This window comes from Anopheles cruzii, chromosome X (genome assembly GCF_943734635.1).
Source record: "Anopheles cruzii chromosome X, idAnoCruzAS_RS32_06, whole genome shotgun sequence".
NCBI classification, from domain to species: domain Eukaryota; kingdom Metazoa; phylum Arthropoda; class Insecta; order Diptera; family Culicidae; genus Anopheles; species Anopheles cruzii.
The window spans coordinates 8,099,579-8,107,050 of record NC_069143.1 but is presented as its reverse complement, the minus strand read 5'-3'; positions in this window follow the sequence as shown (position 1 = coordinate 8,107,050).

The window sequence follows — 7,472 nt, the reverse complement described above, 5'->3', positions numbered from 1 at the left end:
CAGAATTATGTAAAGCAATGTGTGTAATCCGTTGTTGTTATTCAACCACGATGAAGTTGCCCCCGTGAAGGTTACCCGGGCTCCTTAGCGGGTTCTCAGAGCGTCCGAAGGGTAAAACCCGAGATCCCTGCTGCTGTTGCGGCAGATCCAGGCAGCAGGGTTATCAACCAAGAGTTTGGATCTCAAAACTACTGATCTGAGGGATGTCTAAAAACCGTCAAACTTCAGTCAGTGGAAATCGTCAACATCGAGTAAAAACTTTGATATTGCAGAAAATTGGGAAATACAGCCCCAATGCGGACTCTTTTTTTCATTTGGTTATAAAATAAAAACGACTTAATAATATGCGATGCTTGAACTTTTATTTTTAAGGTAGGTTCTTAATTTTTTTTAATAAAAAACCATTTCGGTCAAACGTCCACCGCGGCTGGCTTAGCAGTAGCCCATTCGGTCGACTTATATTTGAGTACATTTTCGATTGGATCTGGTCCTGTTTCGGCAATGGCAATGTGAATTTCGGTCTTAAGGTCTAAAATCGAAATCTAAACCAAACAGTCACTTGTTTTGTGGTGCATTAGCTTCTCTTGCACGACGTGTGAGTTTTCCGGACCCCAAAAAAGTGACACCGAGGTGGAAATGAGCTTCTCAAATATCGTACCGTTTGAGTTGAAGACCTCTACCACTTTCGAAGGAAGTTTTAAATATTTCCCGGCTTTCTTCAAGCGGAAAACGTCCCATTTTGTCAACTTCAAAGTCTATACTACGTTATACCATTTTCAGAATGAAGTTTGACGTCTTAAACGTCAAGTAATTGGAAGTTCAAACAAAAGAGCGCAAAATGGGCCACCCTAAATTAAAATTTTATTCCCAACTTTGTTGAACTCACCTTCAAATTTGAAAAGCTCATTTCCACACCTCGCTGGTAATTAAAGCAGCATTGTCGTACTTGGGGGCTGGTGGAAAACTCCCACACGTGTCGTGCAAGAGAAGCCAATGCACCCACCAACCAACCAATGAGTGACAGTTTGGTCTGCGGATTTTGGTCTGGCAGCCCATCATCGGCCCACATTTCAGCGACAGCCGATCCGGATCTTCGGAATCCCAACACTAGGTGGACCACCTCAGCCACCCGAGTAACCACCCGAAAGCCGCCTTACACCGCCTTAGCGAACGGGTGTAAACGGGCCTGCTAGTGGCCCCGTCCCGACTTACGAACGAACCGACCATCGGAACGGCATTACGCACGCAACGAGCGTTCGTTCCGCGCGCGTAACGTAACGTGCCCCGTGTGCGTGCTCACGTCACGATCGGCGGAGGGCCCTCCGTGTGTTATCGGCCCCGTGCCGTGGGTGGCTTTGGTTGCTTTTGGGGGTTATGGCCATCGACGTCGCGGCCATCGCGGCCATCGCGGGCCGCCGCCGCCGCCGATGGCCGCCGATAAAACCAGCCGAACCGAATCGCGCAGAATCGAGCGTGGCGTGCCCTAACAAGAACAAAAGCTTATTAAACACCGGCGCACACACATACGTCGACATTCGACATTATGCGCCGTGATCGGCAAGTTAACGAGCCGAATCCTTGAGCGAAATCCCGGCCACCAAGCGGCATCTTGGTGCGAGTCGTTACGGTTCCGGTATTACCGATGGGCGGCGCTTTTGGCATTTGGTTTTGGCATTTGGTTTTGGGTGCCAAACCTTCCTGGACCAGACCTTCCCGGTCTAGGTATCGGGGTGGACTCGAAGTGTTAACGGACGCCCTCGAACGGACGTCCCTGGCAATTTGCATGAAGCATTGCGAAACGAAGCACTCTCTGTCTGGGACACCGAGCTGCCTTCCGCGACCTAGTTGAAAATAGTAAAACATAAAAAGACAGCACAGCAGGTTACATCACGCCAGTGTTCCAGAGATCACCGCCCGACCAGTGGCCAGTCGCCACGGCTTTCGGTAGGTGACGGAACGGAACAGACCCTGGCATCACGGAACCAGCGCTTGGAGCGATACGATCATTCGCGTTGAAACACTCACTGGGCACGGGACTGCACTGGACTGGTCCGGTGCACCTTCTGGCAAGGCCCTCGTGCGTCACCACACTTTTTGGGGTCCCGAAGTCCGTTGCAAATATGGTACACTGCCCATTATTGTTCGGAGGATTCGTTCCCGTTTGGATTTTTCCCTCCAAGAACATTTGACCAAGAATGGCAAGGAGGGTTTACAGCTTCACAACTACAACAGTTACAAGCTGAAGAATTAAGATTAAGATTAAGATAAATTAAGAAGAATCAGTGAAAGTATTGTCCATCGTTAGCTACTACTTTCTTCCCAACGTTCAACTAATTCCCGCGATAGAACTCCTCATCTAGAGAAGCGATCCAACTAGAGGTCCATTTTTCAATGCTTTCCTATGAAGTGAACCACTGTGCTGTGCCAAACCGTTCTCTGTGTTCTCTTATTCCATTCTGGTCGTTTTATGGCCAAGGCTGACTTCAAACGCATTAATTGTTGTCGATAGCGTTGTCCATCAGTAACTTCATTTGGTTTCAAAAGCTTATAGTATACCACACCTTTCATATCCCACCATACGCACAGCATAACAGCGTTGCACAGTGAATATTTCGCTTTTATTGTGATGGACCTGCTTCAAAAAAAAATTGTGACATTTAGTGAATAAGATGGCGTTACTAATTGACTAATTAATTGAACTAAGAATTTAAGTAATCGTAGCTCCGCATGAATTAATTGCCGCATTGACTCGGTGACTCGATGTAGGAAGTGCAAAGGGCGAAAATAACACACGCACAGACTTGTTTCCAACAAAACAAGAAATGACCCTGAAACAAAAGCGGAAACAAGAGTGGTTTCAGAGCTATCCTCGGTTGGAATTGTGTTTTTCTATTTATTCTGAGGCAAAACCTCAAAATCGCGTCATCAACAGCGGTACCTTTTCTTGCACAGTTCGAGTTTGGATTTGTTTTAGTTGTCCACCATGTCGTGGTGAATGGCGTGGGCCCCTTTTCACTTTGACTTTTCGGTGCAGTGTCGGTCGGTTAACTTTCACCGTTTCTGGACAATGACGCGGCTCATGTTCGAAGCCCCACGAGCTCAGGGCGATTTCAGTGAAGTCTTTGGTCACACATTCCCCGGCTCTCTCAAGCGTTCCAGAGCGCAGGACAAATCAAGAAACTGTTATTTTCCAATTATTATGTTTTCACCAGGCTCGCCAACTTCATGTCGTTCAAAATTGGCCCGTCGGTATTGGCCTGACTTCGCCGGCATTAGCGTCTACGGAAGTGCTTTATCGTCAAAATCGAGTGTCACCTACGGCTCGAGTGCTCGAAAGACTTTCGAACCCAACGGAAAGGAAAGGAGAGATCGAAAAGCTAAAAGGGTCCAGAACGTCGTTGGCACTCGGATCGGCGTGCTGTACCCGTACGGTTTCAAGTTCACTTTTCTAATCACACGCAGTGGCCGCAATCGCCGCAGCTAATGAGCTGGCCCACTGTTCTGTGTGTCTCTCGTTAGCAGCTAGCAGCTAAGATAGCTTCTTGGGCAATCGAGGCGATCTCGATCCGTTCCGTTCGTAGTTAGGCGGACGGCCTCATTAGCGTTTCTCATTACTGCCCTGGCTCCCGGCGTTACACAGCGGTTCTAGATGTTCGTGTCTCGCCGGAAAAACGCCATGCTGTCGACGTCCTATTGTGAAGACTTTCGAACCCAACGCAAAGCGCTCCAAACGGAAAGGAAAGGAGAGATCGAATAGCTAAAAGGGTCCAGAACGTCGTTGGCACTCGGATCGGCGTGCTGTACCCGTACGGTTTCAAGTTCACTTTTCTAATCACACGCAGTGGCCGCAATCGCCGCAGCTAATGAGCTGGCCCACTGTTCTGTGTGTCTCTCGTTAGCAGCTAGCAGCTAAGATAGCTTCTTGGGCAATCGAGGCGATCTCGATCCGTTCCGTTCGTAGTTAGGCGGACGGCCTCATTAGCGTTTCTCATTACTGCCCTGGCTCCCGGCGTTACACAGCGGTTCTAGATGTTCGTGTCTCGCCGGAAAAACGCCATGCTGTCGACGTCCTATTGTGAACGGCAGGACCGGATGCTCGGGAATCGATTACTCTCTCGGAGTGCGGTGCCAACATGGTGCGTTTTTACTGGTGCAATTATGAAAATGTCAATGAAAAACACGCGTAGTAAATTTAACGGTCTATCACCGGTGGGGCGAAAGGTAAATAGTCAATCAGAACTCGCAGGAACGACCGTTCAAGGAAACCTAGTGCACCCCTAGTTGAATGGAATAGGGTGGTCCATCTAGTGTCTAGTGGATTCCGAAGATACGGGGGGGGCGCAAAATATCAGTTGTGGCTGTCACTCCGTATGGAAATGTGCCATGTTTTGACATTTCCAAAATGGGTTGTTTACAATTTCCATAATGAAGTTTGACGTTTCAAAAGTCAAGCAATCGGTAGTTTCCAATCCAAACACTTGGATGGATCACCCTATATACATTCACGCGGCTCCCTGCACTGGAGTTCCGAAGGGAGCACGAGAATGGCCTGCCATTCTCGCCGTGGTGAAGGTTGTGGCGATCGCACGGGGATTGTAGACCGACTGATCGGCGGTCTGCTGCCTCGGTGATGAACCAGGGAAGCATGGTGTAACCAAATGTCAGTACCGATAGATTTAAACAGTGCTAAACTGCCAACGTACCAAATGTCATACTTGTCCGGTATCTCAACTCTGATTCTGGCTGAACAAAATGAAGTAAGAGAGAGAGAGCGAGCGAAAGGCCAAGAGCCAGAGACAGAAGTCCGAGAAGTCAGGGCTCATCTGCCTGTAGCGGACTGTTGTCATTGGAGTCAATTGAGCCACACATCTGACATTTGCCGCGCCAACGCCAACGCCCAAACGCAGCTGGTAACCGTGTTACTGTCAACCCTGGCCTTTATCGTCCCAGGAATGGGGCTGCCTATACGCGGTGTGTCATCCAAGATCGCCCAAGTCCTCCCCCCAGGCTCTGGGCGTTTCTTGGTCTAAGCCTCACCCAAAGACTAGTAATCCCGGTGCTACATAATCGATAATCTTGCCGAGAAGCTTGCCTCAGAGAAAACCATGGTATGGAGGAGCTTTGGTTGAGCGTTCACAAACGGTGAACGATGTCGCCACATGCGTTAGCTCCGATTCGGGGTCCGTTGGGTCGGCTGCATCAAGAAATGGAACGGATACTTTCACCATCTGCCGATGAGATTACACAACCGTGACCCGTGAACGTGACCATAATCCGTGGTCGAATCCTTGCACAGCGAGGTCGAACCGGTAAGGAGGTAAGGAACCTCGCCAGCGCTACGAATGCATCATGGCCGGACCGGAGTGACGCTAGAACCAATGGTCCTTTCGATCTGACCCCGAACCTGATTGTCAGATATGGCCTCCTGTGATTGTTTTATTGTTTTAACGGGGTTAACGTTGGTTTGGATTCATTATTCCCCTTTAATTTATCACTTACAACCTTTTCATCGATTTCAAGGTCAGCGTAATATTGTATGCGACTCTGGCTAACTTATCAGACTTGTGAGAACCACCATGACCATGAGCAAGGTCAAGCTCTCTAATCCCTTCGCTGCCACAAAGGGATTGAGCCACGGTAACCGCCTAGCTTATCTACCCTGTTTCTCATCTAGGTCTGCGCTGGAACAGACCATCAGGGACTGGAAACCTCAGGCCTCAGGCAACCTTTAGCTCAAGTCCAGCCAGATAGCATCCTTCCGATAATGGCGATCGGGGAGGGGTGGATTGGTGGCAATTGTCCTTAACTGCGCCCTTGATACCTGCCTGCCTACGTTACCGGAAACGTTTGCGGTTATTTTAAACGCAGTTGATTAGGCTACTCTGACCATACCGGACATGAGTGTCCAAAATCAATTTTTATCCTTTCGCCTCCGCCTACCACAACTTTTCTACAAATCGGAAGTTAACGCACCTTTAACAGCAGATTCCAAACTACAATTGACATTCAAATTAGTTGACATTGGATAATTGAATAATTGGTGATTAGGTGATCCAACAAAACTACTCGAATCAAGGAACAGGTCCCATGGAACTGGAAGAAAGCCGTTCAGTTCGATCAGATCGCCTCGATCCGGTCTGTTGAATCTTATGGAGCACACTTTCTTGCGACATGATGATGATCACGACCATATTTAAAGAACAATAAGAGCCAGCTGTTGGAGCCTCGAAAAAGCAGGAGAAAGTTCCCGGAATAACCGCCATGTGGCGCTTCTAGCATTTCTGTGTTTGTTTAGTGGCTCAACTGTCACTGACATTCCCACCAAAATCGTGGCGTAGTTTCCTCAGAGAGCTGTGAAAGTTTTGCCGAGCATAGACTGTCTATCGATTGTCAATAGGAGGACCACTATTTTTGGGGCGATTTGTCTGTGGACCAAGTGTTGGCCAATGTAGTTCACGGAAACTTGAAGGAGAGACACACTATCGATGCAGAACAATAACAGATATCGTACATTTTATAGATCAGTTCCGGGGAACATTGATGTCTGTCCTTCATCACGTTTGGTCAGTGTCAGAGTGTGAACAAATGTCTTTCCGCCAACTTTCCGCTGGCGAGAAGCCAATAAACTCGACGTTCTGCAACTTGCAATTTGTTTGGGTCATTTGGGCCGGTTCCGATCACTTCCGAAGCAATCACCAGGGCCGAAGCAATAACGGCAATCAAGTTGTGGACGATGTCAAGGTCTTGATGGCAATTTCCCTGGTCCGGGTTCAGGTCCAGGTCCGGTGCGTGTCTGACGAGATGAAGAAGACGAACTGTTGACGAAACGCCTCCCGCCGTAATCGACAGTTTATGACGACATCCCGTCCTTCACGGCGTCGCCGCCGCCGCCGCCGCCGCCGCCGCCCCCTGTGACTAATGCGCGGTTTCGATGGACCGAAACTATCGTTTAACACCTCGTTCGTTCTTTCTGCAATCCGGTGGGCCAACCAAGCGGGGTCCGGGGGGGGGGGCGAATGGCAGGGCTTGCCTAAGTTATTAGTGATCAATCAGCGAGTCGATCGATCAGTAGCGCCCTCTGGCGGCTCCCCATCGATGATTTCGAAAGTAATCTGGGTGACGGCGCTGATGATCGCTGATGGGAAAGATGGGGCAAGGGGTTTCCACCGCGCACGCTCTGATGAAAAGGAAATGAAGTTCATCCCCCCCCCCGACTCCCTACCTCACGGGGAAACCCTCGCCATGCGACGGCATTTCAAAAGGACCGGACCGGTAGCCGCCACCCCAAAATGGGTTAAACATCAATCAGCGAGCATCATGATCGCTGATGTGGTGGGGGGGGGGGGGGGGGAAATTTTGGAAAACACTCCTCCCGTTCCACACCACCCACCCGCCGGCCCCCTTTTGCCCTCCGAGCCACACCATTCCGAGAGCGTCTTGGGTAATTAGTTAATTTGTTGGAGCCTGGGACC